Below are 10,516 nucleotides of genomic sequence, written 5' to 3'. Positions count from 1 at the left end.
CTATTGACTTACTGATTTAAGAGTTGAAAAAATAGCTTGCCTCCTTGCCTCAAAGTGGTACCAATTCTACAGCGCCATTCATGCTCCAGAGCTCTCCATGGGATCAGGCTGAGGCTAAAATTCAGCTGAGATTACATCCCTGTTTATTTCCTCTGCTGCCTTATCCTGCCCTTCTCCCTCCCCTTCCCCGAAGAGCACTCGTCAACAAATCGCATGCTCCTACATCCCTGTCTCAGGCTTTGCTTCTGGGAAATCCAACCTTAAGACAATATGTAATCCTATGGGTTATATAAACAATATAAAAATATAAATAAAAACATTTATGTATATATTTAAATATATTTATATAAAATGTATTTTTATAAATAAATGAATATATAAATGAACGTTAGACAAATATTATTGGGCATCTGTAATATGCTAGCACTTTCTGGACACTGGGCTTCTGAACAGACCAAGTTCCCTGTGTTGTGGAGCTTACATTTTAGTGGGAGACATTGACAATGAACAAGTAAACAAACAAGTAAATATATAATAAGGAGGATAAGAGAGCAGTGTTTGATGGGGGTAGGGGCACTATTTTTGAAAGAGCAACGAGAGAAGGTGTATCAATTTTATTTTTTGGACAAGTAAACAGAAAGCCCATCTCCATGTGGCTTAGGCAAAAAAGGAAGTTTACTATATCATATAACAAAGTCCAGAGGTAGGAGGGCTCCACAGTTAGTAAAACAAAGGTGCCACCAAGGAACCAGTTTCTTTCTGCCTTTCTGCTTTGCCATCTTTGGTGTATCAGTTTTGACCTCTAGACAAAACAAACATAAAGATTCTGAGGCAGAGTAAGTGTTAAACTGCAAAGAATACTTTGGAGACAAATTTAGTGTAAATCCTTGGGGATTTACCTGTTTATAGGTATATAAGAGAGTGCAGCCTTCTGAAGACTGTCTCTGATCAAAGACAAGGGTGGGACCTATAAAGGCAGAAGCCACAAATTTTCACAAGGAAAAATGATTCCTTGGTTTAAACAACCCCTTGGATTGCCAGTTCGAAACTGCTTGGTAATAGTGGAGCTTGGCACAGCTGATTGCTATGCCCCAAGTCAGTTTGTAGAGTCTAGATAGTTCAGTCACAAATTTACCATCAGGCAGCTTTTCTACTGACTCTAAGTTTTCGAAAAGCAGTTACTCTAGATCCTTCTTCTGGGGAAGCGTTTGTTCTGACACCTTGCTATATTACAGGCTCAAGGTCATGCAGTAAGTAAGTTTGAATGCATACATTCAAAGTTCAGCAAAAATTTTCTTTTACTGCTCTTCTTGTGGTCACAAGATGGCTGCAGCAGTTCCAGATGTCAGAACTAGACACACAATATTAAGAGGCTATCTTGTATCATGCTGTAACATAGTAATTTACTAAGCCTTCAATAATCCCTCTCAATAGTTAAGACAAGATACACTAGGTATAAGGTGCTGGATTCAAAATGCAATACTCATTTCCCCCCAAGCAATGAAGCATTAAAGTATTGGTCAGAATGAGCATCACGGTGACTCACAGTTTTAAAAAGTCAGGTTGAGTCATGCAAGGACAAAAGATTCTAAATAAATTGCCCAAAGAAATATTCAGTTGAGTTTGCATTGCATCTCTTCTTGTCTAAGTAGATGTTGTTTTGGGACTGTTGATTACATACCGAATAATCCCTGAATTGAAGGGCTCTTTTGTAATTGCTAAACATCTTCAACTTCCCCGCACCGCCTCCCCTAACCAATCTATGTCAAGTTCTGTCTGACTACACTACTTGAGGAGGAAGCTGGGCTTTCAACAAGCACATCTGGAAAAAAGTAGGAAATAAAGGCAGAAATCTCAGCCCTTCCTTCTAGGAAAAATGCTGGATTTTATTCCAACTCAGTGGTGGTGCACTCACTGTCTACAGCAGGGAAATTTGCCGAGGCCATTGCAATACATGAAATAGGGGTAGCTTTGGAGATAATTACAACCTACCACCATCAGATTTCCCTTGTAACATAAAAAAAGTTAGAGAGTGGAGAAAACATGATGGAATTTTTAGCCTAGGAAAAGGAATAAAGGAGAGAGGGAGGCCTAGGGGCCACACAGTCAGACCAAGCCAGTTTCACAATTTCACCTGGCGCCAGGTTGAAATGGTTTACTTCAAAGCTCCTGTGACTGGTTGAACCACATCTTCTTTGTCCTAACTTGGTAATGTCTTTGGCAATAAACTGCATTCACTATTGCAGCTTGGCTTGTCTAGCTAATTCAATTCTTAAATCAGTTTCTTGTCAAATATACCCTCTAGTTTGATTCATGATTTTGCCTCCTTTTCACATAAGCAAAAATATACCTCTTTTAAGAGATTTATAGTCCAGTTTATATTCTGGTTAACTGGCCATGGAGCTTGTACTGGCAGAGGAGGTAACACAGCTGGCAAAACATGAATTCATTCAAGAAATGTTTGCTGAGGGTCTGCTATGTGCTAGCAGAGGATGAGACAAGCAAGACAGCCCTCTCTTTAAGATGTTTAGCAATTATTTATTGCTACTGGAATTGATAGATACTAAATCATTTAGGAGACACCATACCCTAGTCAGTAGACATTCATTAACAAACTTCATTGTTTCGGGGCTAGAGTTCCATAGAAGGATAATTGTGCCAGCCTCTTCAGCTTTCCGGGGGAACTTGGAGCTTATTCCCAAGATATCCATCTCCATCACAGAGTGAGGGCACAGCAGCAGGAAGCTTGGGTCTGAATGGAATGGCATTATGCTGATACACTGAATAATTCCATATTACGTGTCTTTGGTTGACTCAGTCTCCCACCAAATATTTTTAAAACTTCTATTCAATTTACATGTGGGTGCTTTCATGCATTCTTTTATTTATTCATCTAAATATATTTATTAAGCACTATCTGTGGATGCATGAGAACTATCAGCATCATTCCCAAGATGGAGGCTTTTGGGAAGCTGATCATTCTATTTCTGGTGCCTCTCCAGGCTGACTGGATTTAGCTTGAGTTGCTCTTTACAATAAATGTTATCTCCACTGGTCTGAGATTTGGCATGGGCACTCTCAGCTTCCTGCAAATGAGGACTGGGGTTGTAGAGAGGAAAAATGGGATGTTTCCGCTGAAATCTTGAAGATATCCTGAACATACAAATATCACAATTAGAAAAACATTTATAAGGAGGAAATGGTATGCTGCTTGTTGTACATTTTCAGGCATTATCTCTTGACTGTGATGTCTTTGATATCCTCCAAAGACCTTTTTTCCTTGATTACTATACCCCAAGACCCAAGCTACCAGGTGCTTTGGAGACATCCTGCCATATCCTCCTTCTGTCTCCCCTCAGCATGGAAACCTGTTAGTGATCAACTGTGTCACCATCGTCTTGGTGCTCAGTTGTATCACCATCTTCCTCACTTCTGCTGAACACCATCTCTAAAAGACACAGATGGCCAGACTGTGGAGGAAAATCAATCAGTGTCCAAGCTCAGACAAAAAAAAGTAATAAATTAATTTGCTTAATTGTTTTCTCTTTAGGTTGTAGGAGTGAATCTTTATTCATTCAGTAAATTGTTGAGGGTCTTTATGTATAAGGCAAAATACTCTGCCTTTAGAAGCAGTTTCACTGTTGTTTTTATTTTTGAGGAAGATTAGTCCTGAGCTAACATCCATGCCCATCTTCCTCTATTTTATATGTGGGACACCTGCTACAGCATGGCTTGATGAGCGGTGCATATGTCCACACCCGGGATCTGAACCGGCGAACCCCAGGGCAGCCAACTTAACCACTGCACGACTGGGCCGGCCCCCTTTTATTTTTCATATGTGTTTAGTTCCACTGTTAAAGGTATCTCTGCAGAATAGTTACTCCTGTATGTGTGTGGGAAAGCCAGCCTCCAAGATGGCCTCCCAGTGATGTTCACCTCCTGATAGTCCCAACTTTGTGTAACCCCCTTACATATTGTTTCAGGGTTGGTCTATGAATATGGCAGAAGTGATGGCATGTGACTTCCAAGGCTCAGTCAAAAAAATTTGTGGCTCTGTCTGGCCACCCATAGGAACTGTAAAATGATCAATGTTCATCGTTTCAAGCCACTAAATTTTGGGTAATTTGCTATGCAGTAATAGTTAATTACTAACCTCAATGCAGTGTGTAAGGCCAGAATTAATCCATTTAAAGCTTTAAAATGGGGTTTCTGAATAGCCAAAGCAATCCTGAGAAAAAAGAAGAAAGCTGGAGGTATCATAATCCCTGACTTCAAAATGTACTACAAAGCTATAGTAATCAAAACAGCATGGTACTGGCACAAAAACAGACACACAGATGAATGGAACAGAATTGAAAGCCCAGAAATAAAACCATACATCTACAGACAGCTAATCTTTGGCAAAGTAGCCAAGAATGTACAATGGAGAAAGGAAAGTCTCTTCAATCAATGATGTTGGGAAAACTGGACAGCCACATGCAAAAGAATGAAAGTAGATCATCATTTTGTGCCATACACAAAAATTAACTCAAAATGGATTAAAGACTTGAATCTAAGACCTGAAACCATAAAACTCCTAGAAGAAAATATAGGCATAGGCAGTACACTCTTTGACATCGGTCTTAGGAGTATCTTTTCAAATACCATGTCTACTCAGGCAAGGGAAACAAGAAAAAATAAACAAATGGACTACATCAGACTAAAAAGCTTCTGCAAGGCAAAGGAAACCACGAACGACACAAAAAGACAACCCAAAAACTGGGAGAAAATATCTGCAAATCATACAGCTGACAAGCGGTTAATTTCCAAAATATATAAAGTACTCATACAACTCAATGACAAAAAAACAAACAACTCAATCAAAAAATGGACAGAGGACATGAACAGACATTTTTCCAAAGAAGATATATAGATGGCCAATATGCACACGAAAAGATGTTCAACATCACTAATTACTAGGGAAATGCAAATCAAAATTGCAATGAGATATCACCTCACACCTCTCAGAATGGCTATGATTAACAAGACAAGAAATAACAAATGCTGGAGAGGATGTGGAGAAAAGGGAACCCTCATACACCACTGGTGGGAATGCAAACTGGTGCAGCCAGTATGGAAAAAAGTATGGAGATTTCTGAAAAAATTAAACATAGAAATACCATACGATCCAGCTATTCCACTACTGGGTATTTATCCAAAGAACATGACATCAACAATTCAAAGAGATTTACGTTTCCCTATATTCATTGCAGTGTTATTCACAATAGCCAAGATGAGGAAGCAACCCAAGTGCCCATCTACAGATGAATGAATACAGAAGATGTGGTACATATATATATATACACACACACAATGGAATACTACTCAGCTATAAAAAAAGACAAAACTGTTCCATTTGTGACAACGTGGATGGAGCTTGAGGGTAATATGCTAAGAGAAATAAGCCAGACAAAGACAAACACCACACGATTTCACTCATATGTGGAAGAGAAGCAAACACATGGATAAGGAGAACAGACAGTGGTTACCAGAGGAGAAGAGGGTGGGAGGAGGGCAATAGGGGTACAGGGGCACATATGTATGGTGATGGATAAGAACTAGATTGGTGGTGAACATGATGCAGTCTATACAGAAACTGATACATAATTTACACCTGAAATTTACAAAATGTTATAAACCAACATGATGTCAATAAAATAATTTTAAAAAATAAAAAATAAAACAGGGTTTAATAAGTCAAAATGATTTGCAATAATAGAAATAACAATTTTTTTTAAGATTGACACCTGCACTAACATCTGTTGCCAATCTTTTTTTTTCTTCTTCTTCTCCCCAGAGCCCTCCAGTACATAGCTGTGTATTCTAGTTGCAAGTGCCTCTGATTGTACTATGTAGGATGCCACTTCAGCATGGCCTGATGAGCAGTGCCATGTCCTCGCCCAGGATCTGAACTGGTGAAACCCTGGTCTGCCAAAGCAGAGTGCGTGAACTTAACCACTTGGCCACGGGGCTGGCACCTGTGGAAGTTTTTTATAAAAGCAATAGAAAAATAATACAGGTGGTACATTTTTTCAGCTCTTACAAGTCTTAAAGTGTCTACGTTCAATCTTCACCTTGATTGATAGCTTGGCTGGTTATACTATTGTAGGTTGGAAGGCATTTCTCTTCAACACATTAAAGACATTGCTCCATTGTCTTCTTCCTTCAAATGTTGTTGAGGAGTCTAGAGTCATTTTCATTATGATTTTTTGCATGTGATCTGTTTTTTTTTTTCCTTTCTGGACACTCAGAGTATCATCTCTTTCTCTCTAATGTTTTGCTATTTCACAACACTTGGGTCTTTAAGAGTATAAAATTCTGTATGTCAGAAACCTGGTGCTTTAAAACTCCGTAAATAAAACTGAAAAGCAAACAACAAACTGGGTAAAATATTTGCAACATTTGGAATAAAGGGTTATTATTCTTATGATAGAAGATACTCTTACAAATCAGTATAAAAAAATGAGTTCTCCAAAAGAAAAACTGAAAACAGTAATTCACAAAAGAATATGAAAATGGCTAAGAAACACATGAAAAAAACTATGGCCTCACTAGAAGTAAAATAAATGCGAAATAAAACTGTGAGAAAGCACTTTTCACTTTTTCAATTGGTAAAGATTAAAAAAGCAAACAGCCAATGTTGGTTAAGGTTTCAGCACTTTCATATGCTGTTAATAGAAATGTGAAGTCATTCTATCAACATCTAGTCTCTTCTAGATGAAGTACAATTTCGTTAAGTCAGATCAAAAACTTTTAAAAATGCTCACATCCTTTGATTTAGCAAATTTGCTTCTGGGATTTTATTCTAAGGAAATGGTAATGAATGTGAATAAAGACTTAACTATCACCTTGGCCATGTTGTATATAACACTGTGAAAGTGGAAACAATCTACATACTCAACAATATAAAACTAGTGAAAATCTCTCTGCGGCAGTGGGATGTTTTAGCAGAATATAGCAGCAAATTTATTGTATAAAAAGTGATCAGTATTGGTAAGAAGCTGACTCATGGGGAGCTGAAATGAAATGCGATGAGAAAAATTTTTTCTTATAATTCTCTGGACTCTGTGCTTTGTTAGTAGTAAGGTTGTTTTCTTTCTAGTGATGAACTATTTCTACTTCCAGACATTGAGGGGATACAAGAAGGGGTCTTCAATAATGTCGATAAAATGATAATAATTGTAGCAGTAGCAGCTAACATCAAGTATGTACTGTCTGCCCGGCAACCTGTCAAGTATTCATTTAATTTCCACAGTAACCCTTTGGGGTAAGTAGTATTACTTTTTTTTAGATGTGAAGACTGAGGCTTGGAGTTGTTGAATAAATGCCTCAAAGCCACACAGATAATAAATATTGCAGTTAGAATTCAAACTTTGGCAATCAGGTGTTATGGACTGCATGTTTGTGTCCCCCCCCCCCCCCCCAAATTCATTTGTTGAAACTCTAATCCCCAATGTGATGGTATTTGAAGATGGAGCCTTTGGAGGTACTCAGATCATGAAGGTGGAGTCCTCGTGATGGGATTAGTGCCATTATAAGAGGAGATACAAGAAAGGTACTTCTCTCTCCGCTCTCCACCATGTGAGGATACACCAAGAAGATGGCCTTCTGCAAAGTAAGAAGACGGCCCTTACCAGCTACTGAATCTGCCAACATATTGACGTTGGGCTTTCCAGCCTTCAGACCTGTGAGGAATAAACGTTTGTTGTTTAAGCCACTCAATCTGTGATATTTTTGTTCGAAGCAGCCTGAGCAGACTAAGACATCAGGATTCCAGACATTCTTATCCACTGGACTAAACTGCCTCAAATTAGTAAACAGATTTAAAACAATATGTGTGGTAAAATCCCATTTTTGTATATAATAAGCGTCTCTGCAAGGTAGAATTTTAAATTTTTTTTAGCAGAGAAACTGCCATTTAAAATTGACAGCTGCATCTGTTAGTGGAGCTTCCCCAATAGCCCGTTGTTCTGGAAGCGGGATTCCTTTTAATTAGGTAGTTGTAAGGCAAGCAGTGGAAGGGTGTAGCTGGACACTTTGGGAGTTGCCAATGCTGCTCTTATCATCACATCCATGTACAAGCAGTTTGAAGGTTGCTGGGAGAAAGCAAATTTTCCCAAAGACTAAGGAGCCTCTGGGAAGGAAGTAACTGAGACCCTGACCACTTTCTTCAGGAGGGTCAGTATTATTACATCATGACTGATGCACCAAAGTGGCCCTGACCTGAGATGACAGCAAAACACACCAGGGCTTACCCAGGAGAAATTCACCATGAAGGAGAAGGGATCCTGGACTGCTTACCTGGGCTTAACGTTGCTGACTGGGGAGGACAGGTTTCTAGCTCAGTCCTTATAAATCTCACTCTAGCATCACAGGTGTCCCAGGAAAAAAGAGCCCTTGGTGTTTGTAATGCTGAAACTGCAGACTATCAGAGCACTTAAGTTTTAACAGCTCCATCTTGTGAACAGTCTTGATATAGCAGATCTGTTTCAACAGTGACACCTTGTGGGGCACAGGTAGGAGAGATGGGGTCTGTGAGGACTATAGCAGTTTTCCATTCTTTCATTTTTCATTTTTCCAGCTTTATTGAAGTATAATTGACAAATAAAATTGTAATATATTTAAAGTGGACAATGTGACATACATATACATTGTGAAAGGATTCCCACCATCGAGTTTACACATTCATCACCTTTTCTGTATGTGCATGAAAAAACAAGTTCTACTCTCTTAGCAAATTTTAATTATACAATACAGTTTTTTCAACTATAGTCACCAAGTTATCATTAGATTCTCAGACCTTATTCATCTTACCACTGAAAGTTTGTACCCTTTACCAACCTCTCCCTATTTCCCTTACCCCGCAGCCCCTGGCAACCACCATGCTACTGTTTCTATGAGGTTGATTTTTTTCCCCGCAGATTCCACATACAAGTGACACCATGCGGTATTTGTCTTTCTCTGTTGCTCATTTCACTTAGCATATTGCTCTCCAGGTTCATCCATGTTGTTGCAAATTGGTAGGACTACCTTCTTTTTTATGATGAATAACATTCCAGAGAGTGTGTGTGTATAGCCCACAATTTCTTTCTCCATTCCTCAGTCCACAGACACAAGTTGCAATGAACATAGGAGTGCAGTGAATGTAGTAGTACAGATACCTCTTTGAGATAATGATTTCATTTACTTTGGATATATATCCAGAAGTAGGATAGCTGGATCATATGGTAGTTCTAAGTTTAATTTTTTGAGGAAACTCCATACTGTTTTCCAAAGTGGCTGTACCAATTTACATTTCCACCAACAGTGTACAAGGGTTTCCTTTTCTCCACTTCCTTACTAGCATCTCATATTGCTTATGTTTTTGATAATAGCCATTCTGACAGGTGTGAGGTGATATCTCACGGTGGTTTTGATTTTCATTTTCCTGATGATTAGTGAGCACTTTTTCATGTACCATTTGTATTTCTTCTTTGGAAAAATATCTATTCAGGTCCTTTTGCCCATTTTTAAATTGGTTTTTTTCTTGTGTGTGAATTGTATGAGTTCCTCATATATTTTGGATATTAACCCCTTATTGGATATGTGATTAGCAAATATTTTCTCCCACTTCCTAGGTTGCCTTTTCATTTTGTTGATGGTTTCTCTGCTGTGCAGAAACTTTTTTAGTTTGATGTAGTCCCATTTGTTTATTTTTGCTTTCGTTGCCTTTTCTCTTGGTGTCAAATCCGAAAAATCATTGCTAAGACCAATGTCAAGGAGCTTACCCCCATGTCTCCTTCTAGGAGTTTCATGGTTTCAGGTCTCAGATTCAAGTCTTAACTCCACTTTGAGTTGATGTTTGTGTGTAGTATAAGATAGGGGTCCAATTTCATTCTTTTGCAGGTGGATATAAAATTTTCCCAACCCCATTTATTGAAGAGATTATGCTTTCCCCATTGTATATTCTTGACTTCTGTGTCAACAATTAATTGACTATAGGGGTTGGCCTTGTGGCTTAGTAGTTAAATTCAGTGTGCTCTGCTTCAGCAGCCCAGATTTTGTTCCTGGGCACGGACCTACACCACTTGCCAGTGGCCATGCTGCAGCGGTGACCCACATACAAGATAGAGTAAGATTGGCAACGGTGTTAGCTCAGGGCAAATCTTCCTCAGGAAAAAAAATTAAGTGACTATATATGCATGGGTTTATTTCTGGACTCTCTATTTTGTTCCACTGATCTATATATCTGTTTTTATGCCAACACCACACTGTTTTGATTACTATAGCTTTGTAACATAGTTTGAAATCAGGAAGAGTGATGCCTCCAGCTTTGTTCTTTCTCCAGATTGTTTTGGCTATTTTGGGTCTTTTGTAGTTCCATATGAATTTTGGCATTTAAAAAAAATTTCTGTGATAAATGCTGTTGCAATTTTGATAGGGATTGCATTGAATCTATAGATGGCTCTGGGTACTATGGACATTTTAACAATCCATG

The sequence above is a fragment of the Equus quagga genome, chromosome 1, assembly GCF_021613505.1.
Source record: "Equus quagga isolate Etosha38 chromosome 1, UCLA_HA_Equagga_1.0, whole genome shotgun sequence".
In the NCBI taxonomy this organism is placed as follows: Eukaryota; Metazoa; Chordata; class Mammalia; order Perissodactyla; family Equidae; genus Equus; species Equus quagga.
Note: the sequence above shows the minus strand (reverse complement) of the source record.